The 19,559-nt window shown below is 43.0% G+C and overlaps 1 long non-coding RNA gene, 14 other non-coding genes and 4 pseudogenes across 15 annotated transcripts; all 19 read left to right on the top strand.

Moving 5' to 3' along the window:
• Window positions 1-420: 420 nt before the first annotated feature.
• On the top strand, window positions 421-6,596 carry LOC123183288 (uncharacterized). The gene is made up of 2 exons (XR_006492482.1): window positions 421-560; window positions 4,472-6,596. It is a non-coding gene; the product is annotated as an uncharacterized lncRNA (long non-coding RNA).
• On the top strand, window positions 1,306-1,441 carry LOC123183887 (small nucleolar RNA snoR77). The gene has a single exon (XR_006492875.1). It is a non-coding gene; the product is annotated as a small nucleolar RNA snoR77 (small nucleolar RNA).
• Window positions 1,493-1,628, top strand: LOC123183889 (small nucleolar RNA snoR77). Its single transcript, XR_006492877.1, has one exon. It is a non-coding gene; the product is annotated as a small nucleolar RNA snoR77 (small nucleolar RNA).
• On the top strand, window positions 1,714-1,807 carry LOC123183854 (small nucleolar RNA R44/J54/Z268 family). The gene has a single exon (XR_006492843.1). It is a non-coding gene; the product is annotated as a small nucleolar RNA R44/J54/Z268 family (small nucleolar RNA).
• Window positions 2,408-2,503, top strand: LOC123183778 (uncharacterized; annotated as a pseudogene).
• On the top strand, window positions 2,596-2,741 carry LOC123183928 (small nucleolar RNA snoR137). Its single transcript, XR_006492913.1, has one exon. It is a non-coding gene; the product is annotated as a small nucleolar RNA snoR137 (small nucleolar RNA).
• On the top strand, window positions 2,985-3,074 carry LOC123183781 (uncharacterized; annotated as a pseudogene).
• On the top strand, window positions 3,888-4,023 carry LOC123183888 (small nucleolar RNA snoR77). Its single transcript, XR_006492876.1, has one exon. It is a non-coding gene; the product is annotated as a small nucleolar RNA snoR77 (small nucleolar RNA).
• On the top strand, window positions 4,075-4,209 carry LOC123183890 (small nucleolar RNA snoR77). Its single transcript, XR_006492878.1, has one exon. It is a non-coding gene; the product is annotated as a small nucleolar RNA snoR77 (small nucleolar RNA).
• On the top strand, window positions 4,295-4,387 carry LOC123183857 (small nucleolar RNA R44/J54/Z268 family). Its single transcript, XR_006492846.1, has one exon. It is a non-coding gene; the product is annotated as a small nucleolar RNA R44/J54/Z268 family (small nucleolar RNA).
• On the top strand, window positions 4,955-5,050 carry LOC123183776 (uncharacterized; annotated as a pseudogene).
• Window positions 5,109-5,254, top strand: LOC123183925 (small nucleolar RNA snoR137). Its single transcript, XR_006492910.1, has one exon. It is a non-coding gene; the product is annotated as a small nucleolar RNA snoR137 (small nucleolar RNA).
• LOC123183747 (small nucleolar RNA SNORD29) lies at window positions 5,665-5,753 on the top strand. Its single transcript, XR_006492775.1, has one exon. It is a non-coding gene; the product is annotated as a small nucleolar RNA SNORD29 (small nucleolar RNA).
• LOC123183780 (uncharacterized) lies at window positions 6,221-6,316 on the top strand (annotated as a pseudogene).
• Window positions 6,597-7,566: 970 nt separating the features above from the next.
• On the top strand, window positions 7,567-7,704 carry LOC123183884 (small nucleolar RNA snoR77). Its single transcript, XR_006492872.1, has one exon. It is a non-coding gene; the product is annotated as a small nucleolar RNA snoR77 (small nucleolar RNA).
• A 389-nt stretch (window positions 7,705-8,093) lies between these two features.
• Window positions 8,094-8,187, top strand: LOC123183855 (small nucleolar RNA R44/J54/Z268 family). The gene has a single exon (XR_006492844.1). It is a non-coding gene; the product is annotated as a small nucleolar RNA R44/J54/Z268 family (small nucleolar RNA).
• A 1,006-nt stretch (window positions 8,188-9,193) lies between these two features.
• Window positions 9,194-9,292, top strand: LOC123183770 (small nucleolar RNA Z103). Its single transcript, XR_006492797.1, has one exon. It is a non-coding gene; the product is annotated as a small nucleolar RNA Z103 (small nucleolar RNA).
• A 110-nt stretch (window positions 9,293-9,402) lies between these two features.
• Window positions 9,403-9,497, top strand: LOC123183774 (small nucleolar RNA Z103). Its single transcript, XR_006492800.1, has one exon. It is a non-coding gene; the product is annotated as a small nucleolar RNA Z103 (small nucleolar RNA).
• A 62-nt stretch (window positions 9,498-9,559) lies between these two features.
• On the top strand, window positions 9,560-9,654 carry LOC123183773 (small nucleolar RNA Z103). The gene has a single exon (XR_006492799.1). It is a non-coding gene; the product is annotated as a small nucleolar RNA Z103 (small nucleolar RNA).
• Window positions 9,655-19,559: the final 9,905 nt, after the last annotated feature.

Below are 19,559 nucleotides of genomic sequence, written 5' to 3'. Positions count from 1 at the left end.
ATCCTCACCTCCATCTTAAAAAAGAACGAACCTCACTCAGACAATCATCAAGTGCCACGTGGTAGGTTGTGCACTCGTTTCCATCTAACAATAATAAGCGGATCCTCTCCTCCATCTCAAAAAAGAGAACCCTCACCTCCTCCATCTGAAAAAATTAAAAAAAGGAAAAGGCAAAAAAAAAAAAAACCATTTCCATCAAAGCCAACCAGAGGGCGCCACTTGGCATAGCCCAATGTTGGCCCTTTCTTCCTCCCGGCTGTGATTCTCTTGTGTGTGGCCTGCGGATGGGCTCGCTACGTGTGTGGCCTGCCCTTGAACAGGCCGAGCACTCCTCCCCGGCCCATCGTATCCACGAACCCCTCCTCGTCCTCCTCCTCTATTTATACGATCCGGTGAACGAACCCTAATCCCAACCCCGCAGCCGCCGCCCGTGCTCCTTCATTAGCCATTGTTTTCTTTTTTTTCTTGTTCGTTCCTGGTATTGTTGATGCGATGAAGAGCTAGTTTCTATTGATCCGCCGTCTTCAATGGCGGCGGCGTGATGCTCACCTTTACTACTGGTTCGTATTCACCGAGCATCCACCCAGCCAGATCTCCCATTCTTGTTTTTGATTTACTTTTCTTTTCTCTCGATCCAAAGATCTATCCGTGCTAGCTTATTTTCGTTCGCCACTTCTTATTTTCTTGTTCGTTCCTCGTATTGATGCCACGAGTTCGTTCCTGGTATTTATGCCATGAAGAGCAGTTCCTATTGATCCGCCGTCTTCAATGGCGCCGGCGTGATGTTCATAGGTTTAGGGTTACCGAGCATCCGTCCAGCCAGACAGCCCATTCTTTGTTCAGATTCAGTTTTCTTTTCTTTCGATCCAAGATCTATTCGTGTTAGCTTCGTACATAAGTTTCGGTTTCTTTCGGCGAAGATCCCAGCAGAGAGGTGTTGAATCTCCCTCGTTGAGTCCTCTCTAACAAATTTTTAATCTTCGCACAGTGACGACGCCGTGGATTTTGTGGATGTGTGATTTTCCTGGTTCTGTCACATCTGTTGCCATGGATACATCTTTTATCATACTAGTATCCAACCTTCTGTTTTTCATCCGAGGGACCTATGGATGGACAGCCCTTCCAGTGCTGTGTCTACCAAGTTTGCCTTCGGACATTATATAGCAAATTGTTCTTCAATCATCTTGCTTGAAACTCTTTTTTTGTGAGATGGAAACGTTTGCTGACATTCAATTTATGTATAATCCAACGAATTTTTGCTCCTAAATTTCTGTCTTATAAAATAGACCCAACGAGCGATGATTCAGGCAGCCTCTTTGTCCCAATCAATGGCAATGGTGGTGTTGCGTTGCTCGGAGAGTAAATCTTCTGCTCTTCAGATTAGCTGAGGGGGTGGCTCTGCTTCCCTCCTTGAAGCTTGTCTAGTAGTCTTAAGAACATCAACTAATCGTCCTTTGTATAACAAGTATAGTTCTGTGACGAGCGATGATTCAGGCAGCCTCTTTACCATTACAGTGGCATTGGAGGTGTTGCGTTGCTCGGAGAGTAAACCTTTTGCTCTTCAGATTAGCTGAGGGGGCGGCTACGGCTTCCCTCCCTGAAGCTGGTCTAGTAGTCTTAAGAACATTATTATCAGTATATTTCTCATACCCAATTTGATTTTGACATTTTTGTTTGTGAAATGGTAGTTCAATTCTTGGTTGGTGATCCATGAAAACAAATGATGATAGCAAGACAGGGACATCAGAACCCTGAATTTCAGGGTTATGACAGACTACGTCTATAATGGGAATCTCTCTGATGTTTTTCGGTTTCCAAGTGATATTGATCTGGTTTTCTCTTTCTCAATCATTCTTTGGAATATGGTTTTCTTTCTCGTTCGCAATTTAGATCTTGGATGACAATGCTCGGCTTAGGTTTGGCCTCATCAAACATTGCGAGTACAGCTACGTAGAACCAATGACTGTTCACACAATTGGCAACTGAAGCTATACAGGAACAATGAACATCTTTAACTAACCCAAGGCTTCCAGACGGCCCTTTCTGAATCGTATGGAAGCAAAACAAATGATGGAAGAAAATCATTTACGTATACTATGAATAAATGGAGCCCTTATGAACCTATATTTGACTGATCATATTCGTTTACCAGGACTCGGAGTGTCAGTTCAACGGTTCCTACAACATTAAGAATAAATCTAAGATTAAACAAAAATGGCATTTGTTTTTTTGCAACTGAAGCTTGACAAACACTTGTGTAATGAGGGATTATTCAGGCAACCTTGTGTTATTGAATTTTAAGTTTCAGCCTTGTGTGAAAAATACCAATCTATACATCAATGCAAATGTTTTGAGGGACAATTTTTTGAGATATTTTTATTTATTTTTACTGGATATAATCCTTAAAGCTGCCTGATGATGATCAAGCTTATACTTTCGTTCTTCTGATGTGCCATTTTGTGGCGCTGTGCGGAAGCAATTTGGAGACCTGAGCTGAGGAAATGCTTGATTATATAGTTCTTACCCAATAATTGCCAATTTTGCTATTTTTTTTCCATGTTTTCTTAGTCTGTGATGAAAAAATGTTATGTGTTTGTTGCTTCACAACTGGAAGGATGGCATGTTGATAACAGTTTGGTCATCCTGTAGAGGGGAGCATAGATGAACGGAAACACCAGCCAGCATTAAACAGCACTGCGCTCTATCAAACCGTGTTGTGTTACCTGTCTTCTGGCACATTTTTTTTATTTCTTGATATTTTAGTTCCTGACTTTGTAGCTTGTTAATCTGGCAAAAGAAATCATTACACGTGCTTCGGTGGAGATATTGCCGTGGAGCAATCGGTGGACTGTTATTGCAGCAGCAATTATTTTATTTTGTAAATGCAAATCCTGTGTCATCAAATTGATGCATTAGGTGGAAGTCGGGTGCATGGGTAGTAGGAATCTGTTTAAACATCACTTTTTTCAAGCAATCTATCAGTTTTGTCTTGTGATGATCAAACTAATAGTTCTTCTGATGCGCAATCTCATGGCGTGGTGCGGAAGCAATTTGGAGACCTGAACTGAGGAACCACTATGTAAAAACAGTTTTGGTTAAAATTTCATATTTTTAGTGTAGTGTTGCAAATGGAAATGATTATTTTTTGTTATACTCTTTTTGCAGTATTGCTGTCTTGGCATGTGCTCCTTCACATCTGTAAAAATACCCTGACATAAACAGTTTTTTTTTTCGGGTGGCAAACAGTTTTTTTAACTGCACACATTATACTAATTAACCCATTAATAAAACGGAGTCAGAAAGACCGACATCATACATGCTTCCAGGAAACTTACATCACATAATAAAAAATATTACGAATAAGTCAAACGCCAGTGGTTGAATCTAAAATCTTCTGATCTTTAGATTAGCTGAGGGGGTGGCTTTCCTTAACGTTTGTCTAGTAGCCTTAAGAACGTTTTCTATCTGTTTCATACACAATTTGGTTTCTTTTGGCGAAGATCCCAGCAGAGAGGTGTTGAATCTCCCTCGTTGAGTCCTCTCTAACAAATTTTTAATCTTCGCACAGTGATGAGATGCCGTGGATTTTGTGGATGTGTGATATCTCTGGTTCTGTCACATCTGTTGCCATGGATACATCTTTTATCATACTAGTATCCAACCTTCTGTTTTTCATCCGAGGGACCTATGGATGGACAGCCCTTCCCGTGCTGTGTCTACCAAGTTTGCCTTCGGACATTATATAGCAAATTGTTCTTCAATCATCTTGCTTGAAACTCTTTTTTTGTGAGATGGAAACGTTTGCTGACATTCAATTTATGTGTGAGCCAGTGATTTTTTGTTTCTACCTTTTAGTTTTATAAAAGAGACCCAACGAGCGATGATTCAGGCAGCCCCTATGCCCCATTCAATGGCAATGGAGGTGTTTCGTTGCTCCGAGAGTGAATCTTCTGCTCTTCAGATTAGCTGAGGGGAAGGCTCTGCTTCCCTCCTTGAAGCTTGTCTAGTAGTCTTAAGAACATCAACTAATTGTCCTTTGTATACCAAATTTAGTTTTGTGACGAGCGATGATTCAGGCAGCCTCTTTACCGTTACAGTGGCATTGGAGGTGTTGCGTTGCTCGGAGAGTAAACCTTTTGCTCTTCAGATTAGCTGAGGGGGAGGCTCTGCTTCCCTCCCTGAAGCTGGTCTAGTAGTCTTAAGAACATTATTATCAGTATATTTCTCATACCCAATTTGATTTTGATTTTTTTGTTTGTGAAATGGTAGTTCAATTCTTGGTTGGTGATCCATGAAAACAAATGATGATAACAAGACAGGACATCAGAACCCTGAATTTCAGGGTTATGACAGACTAAGTCTATAATGGGAATCTCTCTGATGTTTTCGATTTCCCTAAGTTAAATTGATCTGTTTCTCTCCTTTTCAATTATTTTCTCTGAAATATGGTTCTCTTTCTCTTGCAATTCAGATCTTGGATGGCAATGCCCAGCTCATGGTTGGCCTCATCAACATTGTTGTGCATACGCTAGATTGATCCAACGATGTATTAAGAAGGTACACAATTGGCAACTGAAGCTTAATAACATTTTCATGAATATGAACAGACATTTTTTATCCAAAAAACAATGAACATGCTGACCCTGGTCTACTAACCCAAAGGCTTCCTGATGGCCCTACAATGGCAATGGAGGTGTTGTGTTGCTAAATTTTATATTTTGGTCAGTTCAATATTTTGGTCAGTTCAATATTTTGGTTAGTTCAGTATGTGAAACAAATCACTGCACGGTGCCTACAGAGCTTCAACATTAGCATACAGAGAAGATTGATTCAAAGACGCCATCTGTTTACATCATTTGCAACTGAAGCTTAGTCTGTTGCTACATCTGTGCAAATGTTCTGGGGACAATTTCTTTTTGATATTTTTTTCTTGTACTGGATCTAATGCTTAAAGCTGTCCGATGATGATCAAACTAAATACTTTCGTTCTTCTGATGTGCTATCTCATGGCGCGTTGTGGAAGCAATTTGGAGACCTGAACTGAGGAAATGCATTTTTTCCATGTTTTTTTACTTGTAGTTTGCGATGGAAAACATGTTTTTGTGTTTGTTGCTTCACAACTGGAAGGATGGCCTGTTGATAACAGTTTGGTCATCCTGTAGAGGGAAGCATAGATGAACGGAAACACCGGCCAGCATTAAACAGCATGATGCTCTATTAAACCGCGTCATGTTACCTGTCTTCTGGCACATTTCTAACATACATAGTGCATATTTTTATTTTTTGAGATTTTAGCTCCTGATTCTGCAGCTTGTTAATTTGGTGGAAGAAAGCCAGCATTGCATGTGCTTCGGAGGATTGAACTTGCAGGAAGCTCAGTCAGTTTTGTTCGGTGACGATCAAACTAAATACTTGTCTTCTAAAGTTCTGATGCGCTATCTCATAGCTCAGTTCGGAAGAACACCTATGTTTCAACCTCATTATGCCTACCACAGATCATCATTGCCAAATCAAACGAAGTTACATGATTGACAAAGCAGTTTACATGATTTTAGCCGAGTCCACTGTACTTGATCTTTGAGTGACCAAACAACTTACACATCTTTGTTGAGAAAACCCTTGAGTGACCACTGTACTAGTCGTGGCATGAGGTCTTGATTATTTGTGCAATGATGATACTATTACCCAGCTCATTATGAGACCTCCCTTTGTGGGCAGTCGTGATATGAACTTCTCTTTTGTATCTGAGCCCACTCACATTTTTCTTACCCTACACAGAGCCCGTGTGGGCTGCCTCCTGCTCACGTGCTCACGTCACACACGGTGTGTGGGCGGATGTCTAGTATGCCACACGCGTGGGCGGACCCTTTTCTTACAATTTCTTCAGTACAGTTCGGTACATGAAGGCTAGTTTTTTGGAAAATAAACACAGCTAGACTGTTACTGCTGCAGTGATGATACAACATAATCCTTGTCTCCATTTTCTAACATTCTCAGTTGAAATAACTGGACGAGCAAATGATGCAGGCACCCTCTTTGTCCGATTACAATGGCAATGGAGGTGTTGTGTTGCTTAATTTGATATTCTTTTGGTTTATCATTGTTTGGTCAGATCAATATGCGAAAGAAATCACTGCATGGTGCCTACAGAGCTACAACATTAAGCATATAGCAAGATTGATTTTTTGTTTTTGTTTTGTACTGGATCTAATGCTTAAAGCTGTCTGATGATGATCAAACTAAATACTTTCATTCTTCTGACACGCTGTCTCATGGCTCGGTGCGGAAGCGATTTGGAGACCTGAACTGAGGAAAAACTGTATGTAAAAACAGTTTTTGTTAAAATTCTATATTTTTAATCGTAGTGTTGCAAATCGAAATGATTTTCTTTCTTGTTGTACTTTTTTTGCTTTATTTTTTCTTGGCATACGCTCCTTCACATCTGGAAAAATGCCCCGATGTATACAGTATTTTTTTAAACTACTAACCAATAAAACAGAGTTCGGAACCTGCTAGAAAAACCAGGACATGATACGTTTCCTGGAAACTTAGAAATAACATCACATAAAAAATAATATACAAATAAGTCAGTTTCTGCAAACAACCAAATCTAAAACTATCAGTCGAATGCCAGTGGTCAAATCTAAAATATTCTGATCTTCAGATTAGCTGAGGGGAGGCTTTGCTTCCCTCACTGACGCTCATCTAGTAGTCTTAAGAACATTTTCTATCTGTTTCGAACACAATTTGGTTTCTTTTACAGTCTCTTAAGGATGATCTACCTGTTTCTTAGAAATTTGGTTTCCTTTGTATTTTAGTTGCCTACCTGAGGGACCTATGGATGGACAGCCCTGCCCGTGTGAATGTTCATCAATCATCTTGATTTAAGTTTGGTCAAACAAAATATCTCCTGTATTATGTTTTTTCAGTCTTAAAAGCATGTAATTTATGGAACGAGCTATGATTCAGGCAGCCCCTTTGTCTGATTTCAGTGGAATGGAGGTGTATTGTTGCTCAGAGATTGAATCTTCTGCTCTTCAGGCCCTGTTTGGTTCAGCTTTTATCGACGGATTCCGCTGCCGCGCAGCAGAATGTGAACCAAAGGGCGAACCCAGCAGAATCCGATTCCAGAAATCCACTGCGAAAATCTGAACCAAAAGCGGAAGCAGCCCATGACGTGCTTTCCAAAATCTGATTTCGCTGCGGGCCAAAATCTGAAAAAGCTGTATCAGCTGGTTTGCCAAATGACCTACATCTTTTTCACATCAGATTTTCCACAACTGTTTTTCCACAGCAGATTTTTCACAGCTGCTTTTAGAAATCCACAGCCGAACCAAACAGGGCCTCAGATTAGCCGAGGGGCAGGCTCTGGCTTCCTCTCTGAAGCTTGTCTAGTAGTCTTAAGAACATTATCTATCTGTTTCAATTCAATTTGATATTCTTTTGTTTGATGTTTTCGACATATCAATCAGTGCTTGGTCAGTTCAGTATGTGAAATGAATCAAAATTTTGCTGGTTCTTTTGCATCTTCTTCTGTGAAGATTGACCTAGAACGAGCGACGATTCAGGCAGCCCTTTTGTCTGATTACAATGGCAATGGAGGTGTTGCATTGCTCGGAGAGTGAATCTTCTGCTCTTCAGATTAGCTGAGGGGGAGGCTCTGGCTTCCCTCTCTGAAGCTTGTCTAGTAGTCTTAAGAACATTATCTATCTGTTTCAATTCAATTTGATATTCTTTTGTTTGACGTTTTCAACATATCAATCAGTGCTTGGTCAGTTCAGTACGTGAAATGGATCACAATTTTGCTGCTTATTTTGCATCTTCGTTTGTGAAGATCCACCTAGAAAACTTGGATGGAACGAGCGATGATTCAGGCAGCCCTTTTATCTGATTAGCTGAGGGGGAGGCTCCGGCTTCCCTCGGTGAAGCTAGTCGAGTAGTCTTGAGAACATTATTATCAGTATGTTTCATATACCCAATTTGATATTGTATTTTGACATTTTTTGTGGAATTAATGAACCACATGATTTGGTTTCTCTAGTTTCCTCTTTCTTTGCTTTGCTGGCAGTAAATTTCTTGTTTGGGGATCAACCGAAGCAAATGATGATAACAAGACAGGGACATCAGAACCCTGAATTTCAGGTTAATGACAGACTACGTCTATAATGGGAATCTCTCTGATGTTTCTGATTTCTCCAAGATAAATTGATCTGTTTTTATGTCTATTCTTTTTTCATTTTTCTTCAAAATCCAGATCTCTTTCCCGTTTGTTAACTTTTGGCTATTCGGATCTTGGATGTGAATACTTGAAGCAGATCATGGTCACGACATTGTTACACCATTGGCAACTGAAGCTTAACAACACATGAGTATGATCAGATATTTTGTATCGGAAAAACAGTGAACATGATCTTTAGCTGACTCAAGGCTACTTTTATTCATAGGAATAGGAAAGATAGCGGATTGCCATACCTTGCCCATTTGAATCCCATGGAAGCAAAACAAACGAATTGATCCAAGTGTTTGTTTGATGGAAGCATAGGAATTTTTCGCACATCTTTCCAAGAGCTTGCAACTATAAAAATCATGTAAAAATACTATGAATCACACAAGGCCTTATAAACAGGACATTTGACTGAACATGATCAGGCGTTTTGACTCAAAAACAACCTCATCATCTTAAACTGACTCGAAATGAACACAATCTTTAACTGACTGAAGAATTGAAAGCAAACACATCATAGTGGCACAGCTATTTATTTATTTTCATATATTTATAATTGTTCATTACAAACCATCAATAACTACCATTCTTGCCTTTCTAACAACTGAATGAGTAAATCCTTTGCTCTTCAGATGAGCTGAGGGGGAGGCTCTGCTTCACAACTGGAAGAATTAACAGCTTGGTCATCCTGTAGAGGAAAGCATAGATGAATGGAAGCACCGGCCTGCATTAAACAGCATGACGCTTTATCAAACTGCACCCTGTTACCTGTCTTCTGGCACATTTTGTAGCATTAGACAATGTGCACATAGATTTTATTTTTTATTTGTGATTTTGTTGTTTGTTCCTGCATTCATTTGGTGGACAAGACATAATTTTGATTTCTTGATGTTTTGTTCAGTAAAAAATCAATTCTGGTGGTGTTTCATTTCTTTTAGTTTCTATTCTGAGGTTGCGTTCTCGATTTAGATGGAAGTGAGGATCCTTTCCCCAGCTTATCGACTATGATTATACTGTGCGCAAATGTAATCCTTTTTCAGAGGATTCCAAGCCAGAAATCTGATCCATCTCGCCCAACAATTTGGTATTTTACCTTTGTTTTCTCTGTATGTATTTTACCTTCCTTTTCTCTCTTTTTGTATTTTACCTTTATTTTTCTGTTCGGATTTGTAAATTGAATGGAAGTGAGGATCCTTTCCCCAAATGATCGACCATGTTTATACTGTGCGCAACTATAATCTCACCGGGATTCCTAGCCAGAAATCTGATCCATCTTTGGTTATCTTTGCCACCCTGTTTTTTTTATTTCGTTTATTTTCACTAATGAGAAACTGAATGGAAGTGAGGATCCTTTCCCCAAATGATCGACTATGATTATACTGTGCGCAACTGTAATCCCACCGGGATTCCAAGCCAGAAATCTGATCCATTAATTTCTGCTTCCTTTGTCCTCTTTGTGCATTTTCTTTGCTTCTTTTGGCAATTAGGGTTTATGCTTTTGGCAATAACATTTCTGTTATAATTTTGGTTTAGAGTTGGTTGAACTGTTCTACTACTGTTATTAAATTATTTCTATTGGACTGTCTTGGATGCTGTTAGAAATCCAATTTCTTAATGAGACCCTGAACCGAGGAAACAGTACTCCCTCCGGATGGGTATATATTAATCGGCTCGTCATCGGCCAGGCATGGCGCGTTCTCTGCCTTGATAGTTATTGTCCTTGTGTATTAAAAGGTTGTGCATGCATAATAGTTGTCATCGGTTTGTAAATTAGTTCCAGTTTTTGGGTTCTGTTTTATGATGGGCTGTGGTGATGCTAAAACAAGATATTCCTGAGGTTTTCTTTGAGGAATACAAAATATAATGTTTGTTTTCTTCTATGCACTTGCACATGTTTTAACCAGCACTCCATACCATATGATTGTAGCTTTGCTACGAGTAGTTTTAGTAACTTAGACATCTGAATTTTTACCAAGAATGAAGTAGTTGCACATAGTAGATGGGCTGAGCAAATGATCACGGGACTAACAAACCATGAATAACTACAATATACAATGGGCATCTACAATACTTGTCCCCAAGGATTGTAAATAATCCAATGCCACCGTCTCAAGGCCATGCTCTGCTCCACATGAGCTGCTGCTGCTTCTTTGATCCACTGCTCAGCTTTTATTCATGACTTAGCCCTCTTAAGCTTGCTGCGACCTGCAATCATCGGAAAATGGTTAATTATCTTCCTTTAGACACAAACATGCACTTGATTCTTGTCCTGCGGTTGCCCTCTTTGCTATTCTAATTCACCTTCTCTGATTGCCTCTTTGCTATCTGAACTCATTTCTTGTTCTGTCTTGTCTGAATCCTCAACTGCCGTGATGGTTTTCTGTTTCGCCTTCTCTCTTCTTTCCTGTGGCATCAAACTAGTACATAGGTATTTGTTCATGATTGGCTTAGCAGCAATTCAGAGTCATCACACTTCAGTAAATACTAAAATGCTTTAGAAGCAAGACATTCGTAAGTAACCTACTTACCATCTCTTCCAACCGTTCTTTCTTCAGGAGATAATTGGCGCAAAAGAAATTTTACATCATTCAATGATTGCGCCAGATTCACAGTAGCTCTATTAACTTTGTTTAAAACAATGAAATGGAAAACTCCTTGTATTCAACGTCTTTTATGGGCTTTCTCCTTCGTCAAAAGATTTTGAGGACATGCTCATCATTCAAAAGTACATGTCCTCAAAATCAGCTCTCTGCTCTCTGCTCATCATTCTCCATCTCACCAAAACACAAAGTGTACGCCAACAAGCTCATGCTGTGCTCCATAACTTCTATCCCAAGGTGTAACGACATGACCAAAACGTTCACCAGCTGTTCTACAAGAAGTATGTCAGCTGCTGCTTCTTCCTCGAGGTTGTTCCACTGCTTCAGCTCGTTCATGACGGCACCCTCAGCAGCGAAGCTCGCGGCAACCTGCAATCGTCAGATGACGGTTCAGTGATCTGCTCATGCAGTTCTACGAACACAAAGATGCAATGCAGGCAAGGGCAGCAAGCAACTCACCTGATTCTTGGCCTGCCTTAGATCTTCCATCGTCAGCGGCCTAAGGTCGATGAACGCCTCCGTGTCACCTTCAGCCTTGGTTTCTGAACTATCCTCTTTGCTTTCTGAACTGCCCTCTTTGCTATCTTGTTTTGAATCAGAATGATCGAATCCATTGATCGATGGTTACAGGCCCCCTTTTATATGTCCCGAAGAGACACGACGATCCCTCGAGGGGGCGTCGGTTCCAGGAGATCGAAGGGAGGCGTCGGTTGCGGAAACGACAGTTTGGGCAAGGGGAGATTTTCCCCTAATTATAGAATTAGTTTTAACACTCCCCCTAATCTACGCTTGACCATGTAGATCATCTTCACGATTGTTCGGGAAGCTCTATCATCTCAAAAGATTCTCCTTCAAAAGTTCTTCATAAAATCTTTGATGAGATCCTTAAACATATACTCACAAAGAAAGATAGCATAATGTGATGTCATTAAAATGAGGATATCTCAAGAAGAGACTCCCCCTGACACCTGCAAGTCCCTAAGTCTTCGCATACCAATTCCATGAACACATTTCTGGAATGTAGAATTTGGTAGAGACTTGGTAAATAAATCAGCAAGGTTGTCGCATGATTTGACTTGCAGAATGCTTATTTCCCCGCTTTTCTGAAGATTATGGGGGAAAAACCATTTAGGAGAAATATGCTTGGTGATATTACTCTTGATGTATCCTGTTTGCATCTGCGCAACACAGGCCGCATTATCTTCATAGATAATGGTAGGTGATTTTATCGAACCCATTCCACATGACCGTTGTATGTTGGTTATCATTCTGCGAAGCCATACACATTCGCATGTTGCTTCAAATAATGAAATTATTTCAGAATGATTGGTAGATGTTGCCACCAGAGTCTGTTTCGAAGACTTCCATGATATAGGAGTGCCATCATGTAGGAACACGAAGCCGTTCTGAGATCTGGCATTATGGGGATCAGACAGATAACCGGCATCTGCATATCCAATCATATCAGAGTCCTGATTTTTCTGGAACTGGAAAAATAGGCCAAGATCCTTTGTGCCTTGGAGATATCGAAAAATATTCTTCACTCCAGACCAATGACGTTTGGTGGGAGCTGCGTTATGTCTAGCAAGTAGATTCACTGCAAATGCAATATCAGGTCTTGTGCAATTTGCAAGATACATAAGCGCTCCAACAACACTAAGGTATGGAACTTCAGGTCCCAACACCTCTGAACGGATCTTTCTCTATGTCTAGAGATCGAACCACCATGGGAGTTTTAGATGGATAGGACTTGTCCATATTGAATTTCTCCAATATTTTCTGGATATAGGCAGGCAGATTGGTGTACCATGATTCCTGAGGGAAGATGCTCAAGTTGAATACCTAAGCAAAATTTGGTTTTACCCAAATCCTTCATCTCAAATTCCATCTTTAGGTGATTGCGTGCTTCATCAATGTCTGGTGTGCTGCCGATGATGTTGAGATCGTCAACATACACAGAAATGTTGCAAAATCCTGTAGAGGACTTCTTGATGAAAACACATGGGCAATCAGCACTATTGGAGTAACCTTTTTGAAGAAGGAACTCACTGAGTCGGTTGTACCACATCCGTCCCGACTGTCTTAAGCCATATAATGACTTATTCAGCTTTACACAATACATGTTGCGTTCTGCATTTTTATTCGGGACAGAGATTCCATCAGGAACCTTCATATATATGTCTGAATCTAGTGACCTGTAAAGGTATGCGGTCACGACGTCCATCAACTGCATAGATAGACGATTTTGCACTGCCAAGGATATAAGATATCGGAAAGTGGTTGCACTCATTACTGGAGAATATGTTTCAGTGAAATCAATGCCGGGTTTTTGCATGAAACCTTGTGCTACGAGCCTTGCTTTATATCTCACCACCTCATTGTTCTCATTCCGTTTCCGGAGAAAAACCCATTTGAATCCCACGGGGAAAACACTGGGAGGTGTAGGTATTGCTTCAGTGAATACCTTTCTTTTGTTAAGCGAGGCAATTTCTGCTTGGATTGCATCCTTCCATTTAGGCCAGTCGGAGCGCTTTTGGCACTCAACGATAGACCTTGGATCATGATCAGTGAGAAGGGTATCTGCAATCTTTTCAGCAAAATATATGTCGACAGTCGTAGTCTTACGGTCAAATGATTCTCCAGAATCAACATAGTTGATGGAAATTTCCTGCACCCCTAGTGACTCTTCGTGATTTCCCAATACGATCGAGTCTGGGTGTTCCGATGTCCCAGTCAGTTTGTGCATACTGGAACTGGGTTGTGGAGGTTGCCCTTCCACTGGGTGTATACTACCCATCAGGTGTTTGTCAACGTTGAGTTGACCTGCATTTACTGACTCCGAGGTTTTTCTCCTCGATTTCCTTTGCTGCTTGCTAGAAGCATGCTCCGGGTCAGAGGCCGTACTACTCCCCCTCTTTTTAGGAATAGGGAGTTGAGTGGTTTTTATTGGTACCTCCACTCTTTCTGGCGCGTTTCTGGCCGGGTTTAAGGATTTTGTAACACCTTTCAAATCAGTAAATGAATCTGGCAGATTATTTGCAAGATGTTGCAAATTAATGATCTTCTGAACTTGAAGTTCGGTCTCTTGGGTACGTGGATCAGAGGATGAAATGGCATGAGCATTCCAATCAATTTCCGGGCATTCTTTCTGGTACTTGAAATCTCCCCCTAATGCCGGAAAATGTTCCTCATTAAATATGCAATCAGCGTGACGGGCTGTGAACAGATCCCCAGTCAGGGGTTCCAGGTACTTGATAATCGACGGCGATTTGTACCCCACATAGATCCCCAACTTCCTGTGTGGGCCCATCGATGTCCGCTGTGGTGGTGAGATCGGGATGTATGCAGCACATCCGAACTTACGCAAATGGGAAATGCTTGGAGGATTTCCACGTACCAATTCTAGAGGGGAAGAACTGTGATATGCAGTTGGCCTCAATTGTATCAAGTCAGCAGCGTGTAAAACAGCGTGACCCCAACAAGAGGTTGGCAAGTTGCAATTCGTCAACAAAGGTCTTGCAATGAGTTTGATCCTCTTAATCAACACTTCAGCCAAACCATTTTGTGTATGGACATATGGAACAGAGTGCTGAACTTCAATCCCCAAAGCCATGCAATAATCATTGAAAGCACGTGAGGAGAATTCTGCAGCATTGTCCATTCGAATTGATTTAATTCGACTTTCAGGATAATGGGCTTGCAACTTAATGACTTGCCTCATTATCTTGGCAAATGCATGGTTTCGTGTGGATAGAAGACACACATGTGACCATCGTGTAGATGCGTCAATCAGAACCATGAAATACCGGAAAGGTCCAGATAATGGCTGAATGGGACCACAAATGTCTCCTTGAATACGTTCAAGGAACTGAAGTGGTTCAGCTTGTATTTTGAGGTGTGAGGGCCTCAAAATTAGCTTTCCCGTGGCACAAGATGTGCACACAAAATCAGAAGATTGAGGAAATTTTGACTCAAGCAAATTATGACCAATGGAATTGCTAGTAATTTTTCTCATCATCCCTATTCCAGGATGGCCTAGGCGATCATGCCAGGTTTGGAATGCGTTAACATTCTGAAAAATTACTTTGTATGCAACATGTTCCACGGGTTTGATATACGTATAGTACAAACCAGACGATAGAGAAGGAATTTTCTCATGTACCTTTTTGCCATATCCGTCATCTTTAGTAAAGAGTAGATACTCCTCTTTGTTGTCTTCATGGGTTTCAATATGAAAACCATTTTTACGGATATCTCGATAACTGATCAGGGTACGTGCAGAATCGGGATACAGTAAAGCATCCTCAATGGTCACATATGTACCACTTGGGAGGGTGAATATGGCACGTCCAGTACCAACAATCACAGTATCGCGTCCAGCGATAGTTAGAATATCTCCATTCGTCTTTTTCAGAGTTTGGAAATATTTCATCTCCCTCAGTATGGAGTTTGTGGCACCACTGTCCACAAGGCATAATTCCTCTTCCATCGGATTGTCCCCGTAGAAAACTATATAAAACAAAGAATTTTCAATAAGAAAACCTCATAGTAATATATAGAATACAATCTTTATTATATCAAATGTGCTGATACAATACAATATAAAGACAACAACAAACTTATGTTCTTATTACAATCATCACAAATGGACATAATTAAGTAGATCACTAGGAGATTGAGGGACTAGTCGAAGTCGCCAAACACGTTGTTTGCGGTGTACTCAATCAACGTGTTCTCCATTTCAGCAGTAGCCTCAGGCAGATAAGGAACCACGGCGTTGCTCGGTCCAGGAGGAACATCGTGCGAACCACCAGCTCCTTTTGCGCTATCCGGATGAAGGTTGAAGTTGGCTTCAAACCTTTTCCCTTGAGGTGCTTTGCGTCCCTGAGATTGCTGGTACAGCATAACCAGATGCTTGGGCATTGTGCACTTTTCAGTAGAATGCGTGGAGCATCCACACTTGTTGCAAAGCTTAGATTTATCAAGCCTGGGCTTTGAAGTGCCTTTTCCCTTGCCTGGGTATCTAGATCTCCTGTTCCCATTGCGCTTTCGCTTATGCTCGAAATTGGATTGTTTACCCCGAGGGGTACCATTAAACTTTTGTCTATTTGCAACATTCAGATGGACTTCAGGTAAAGGTTGTGCCCCAACTGGGCGCTGAGAGCCATTCTTAGCAAGTAGCTCATCATGCTTTTCAGCCTGAAGTAACATGTGAATAAGCTCGGAATAGACAGTGTAGTTACGAGCACGGTATTGTTGTTGGAGGATCCTATCTGAAGGGAGCATAGTAGACAAAGTTTTCTCTATCTTGTCCCCCTCAGTAGGTTCCTTCTCACAAAAGCGCAGTTTGGAACATATCTTATGAACAACATGATTGTACTCACCGATGGACTTGAAATCCTGAAGACGGAGATGAGTCCAATCATGGAGTGCTTCGGGCAGGACTACTGCCTTCTGCTGTTCATACCTCGTTTTGAGGGCCAGAAACAGAGTACTAGGAGATTCCTCCTGTAAATACTCAGACTTGAGATCTGGATGAATATGATGCCTTATGATGAATAAGGCAGCATAGTTCTGCTGTTCTGTTAGCGGCGTGGCCCCAGCCGGGAGAGGAGTCTCCGGGGGTTGTATTGCACGCACTATCCCACGGGACGCAAGACTGATCTTGATGTCCATAGCCCATGTAGGGTAATTGTGGCCATTGAGGGCAAGCTCCTCAAACTCTTTGGCAGTCATCTTTGCCTACATGGGAAACCAGAGATAATTAATTTACGGGTGGTAAATTAAAAACCATCATGGTTCTGTAATAAGAATCAAAAAATTGATACTCAAGTGTAAACTTGAAAAATTCTCAACCTCAATTGTGTGAACATAACACTTTGAAGATCACTTAGATCTCACAGTAATAGGCTACATCGCCATTACCTTGTGTATGCTACAATTCAGATATAAGGAATACACGTTGGAGGTAATCGTTTGTCGAGAATGACAAAGCGTAGACCTCACAGTAAGAGAGGATAGTCTGCAAATGAGCAGTAGATCACAACTCATTACCTTGTGATTCCAAATAAGATGAGGGAGAAACATTCAAAAATTTGCAAGTTTGATATGCGAGAGAAGATCTCAATCGCAAAGACATGTTCAATAAAAATGAGATGTGGTAAACACATGGAACATGTCATTCTTCCCAGATGAAATCCGGTAATTTATTTATATTATCAATCCATTACATAATATAAACACACTAATAATTACACAAGTCCTAGTCAGATTTAATCTAGAACTGGACTAGTATGTAAGTAGCAGTCAAACTAGGTACTAAACAGGGTCTAAAACTGCACCATATACAATAATTAGTACTAGACTAATAAAAACAGAGATTAAAAAAAACTTGAAGGGAGCAGGTCGATCGCCTGGGCCTGGGCCTGCCACCGCCGACCGAGGCCAGCCCGCAGCCACACACACCGCATAAGAGGAGGCGAGGGGTGGGGCGGTTACGGATAAGGACCCGTCCCGACCCGCACCACGCTCGATCCCCCACCACCACCAGCGCTTGCAAGGAGCAGGGAGCCCAGTCGCCGGCGATTGGGGCAAGTGCCGGCGCCTCCCCTCGCATCTCCAGTTGTCAGCGACGCGACACCGACGAGGCCTCTTCATCTGAAGAGGAGACGACGACGGTGGAGGCCTGGCGCAGTGGAGTAGCGGTGAAGCCGAGGTTCGCCGGAGCCCATGAGCCTGGGCGACGGCCGGGGCGGCGGTCGAGGGCTGCGACGGCACGCCCGAAACGCCGCTCCGCGCGGCTGCTCGAGCCCGCGGCTGTCTCCTGTTGAGGCGTGCCGGCGGCGGCGGCGGCAGCGCCCTCCATGCCGACTCCAAGGCGGATGACACCAGAGGCGCCGGATGGAGCGGAGATGAAGGCGAGCGCTTCCTCTGCATTCACCGTCGAGCGCATCGGCACCGGGGCGTAGCCAGGCGGGCGGAGGCTCGGGCCAGCGGCCACGGCATCAGGCGTCGGCGTTGACGGCGGGATCCATGCGGCCGGCGGAGGAGGTGGTGGAGGCGGAGACCCAGTGGGCAGGGCAGGCGCGGTAGCAGCCCCGTGCATCATGGGGGCGCTCGGGCCGGCCACCAGCCAAGGGTCGTACCCCATGGGCTCCTGGCCACGGGCGCGGGGAGCACCGCAGTGGGCGCGTCCAGGAGCACGGGAACCGTGTCCAGGGGCGTGGTGAGCACCGCGACGGGCGCATCCAGCGGCGCTGCGGCCGAACTGTCTGATGGCTTGCATCCGGCGACGGAAACGCCGGAGTCCACCCACTCCATGGTAGCGACGACGGTATCGACGACCATCCTCGCGGATCAGGCGGAGGAAGAAGGAAACGAGGTTAGGCATCTCACCGGCGGCGAGTGCTCCCTCTCTTCTCCTTTCTCGGATGTTTCTTTTGCTCTCGCTGGCTGTTCTACGTGCGTGATAACGTGTTTTGAATCAGAATGATCGAATCCATTGATCGATGGTTACAGGCCCCCTTTTATATGTCCCGAAGAGACACGACGATCCCTCGAGGGGGCGTCGGTTCCAGGAGATCGAAGGGAGGCGTCGGTTGCGGAAACGACGGTTTGGGCAAGGGGAGATTTTCCCCTAATTACAGAATTAGTTTTAACATATCTGAATTCACCTTCTTTGAGGCGTCTTCTTTGTTGTCTGAACTATCATCATATGTAGTGGTAGTTTTCTGTTTCGCCTCCCTTTTCCTTCTTTCCTGAGGCATCAAAAAATGAACCGTTGGACAAGCACTATGGATGTTCAGCAGGAGGTGTTTGTTCATCATAGTTCACAGTTGGTTTGGCAGCACTTCAAAGTCATCACACTTTAGTAAATGCTCAAATGCTTAAGGAAAAGCCGTTTATAAGTAACCTTTGCCATCTCTTTCAACCGTTCTTTCTTCAGGAGCTCCCTTACGGGTCGGTAAGCAGCTGTCACACAAAGATTACATCCGTGCCTACTACCGCACGCAATCAGCGACAGGATGCGAGGCAGCGGTACTACCGCTCACCAGGAGCGGTACTACCGCGTAGGACGCGGAAGTAAAAAATTACTTCCGCGCCTACTTCCGTGCGCGCCAGCGTTCTGGGCTAGAGGCAGCGGTACTACCGCTCACAGGAGCGGTACTACCGCCGGCCCCTGCGGTACTACCGCTCCCTTGAGCAGTACCACCGCACGCCACAGAGGCTTTAGCACTTGGATGCCTTCAAAACGCAGCTAAAGACAACAGATGGATCCAATAAAACCAGAACTGCCATAACTTCTGCAAATGAGCTCCGAATTGAGCAAACTCAAACTTGTTGGATACAAGACAACGAGTGGCATCAAAACTTATATTTCGGAACGGAGGAAGAACTTCTCTGTCACGCTAATATACAATGTGATTTTCAAAGCAGTCTCGGAGAGCTACATAGTCATAACTCTCAGTCAGCGGTCTTCCCATACGCACAACTCCACGTGCATTTCACACAAAGAAAAATTGTGTACGCGTCATAATACCATAAGAGCAACTCCAACGGGGCGACCCATTTAATCCGCCCATGTCCGCTTGGGCCGCGGCGGACAAAAACGCCGGTCCAACGTGCCGACCCAAACCCAAAATGCGTCCCCTCGGTGTCCGCCGCGGCCCCACATGTCGGCCCGCCAACCACCCAACGTGGTCGTAATTAATGGCGACCACCAATCGCGGGCCCAT

Source organism: Triticum aestivum, chromosome 1D (genome assembly GCF_018294505.1).
Source record: "Triticum aestivum cultivar Chinese Spring chromosome 1D, IWGSC CS RefSeq v2.1, whole genome shotgun sequence".
In the NCBI taxonomy this organism is placed as follows: domain Eukaryota; kingdom Viridiplantae; phylum Streptophyta; class Magnoliopsida; order Poales; family Poaceae; genus Triticum; species Triticum aestivum.
The sequence above is the reverse complement of the archived record's forward strand: the minus strand, read 5'-3'. Positions and strand labels throughout refer to the sequence as shown.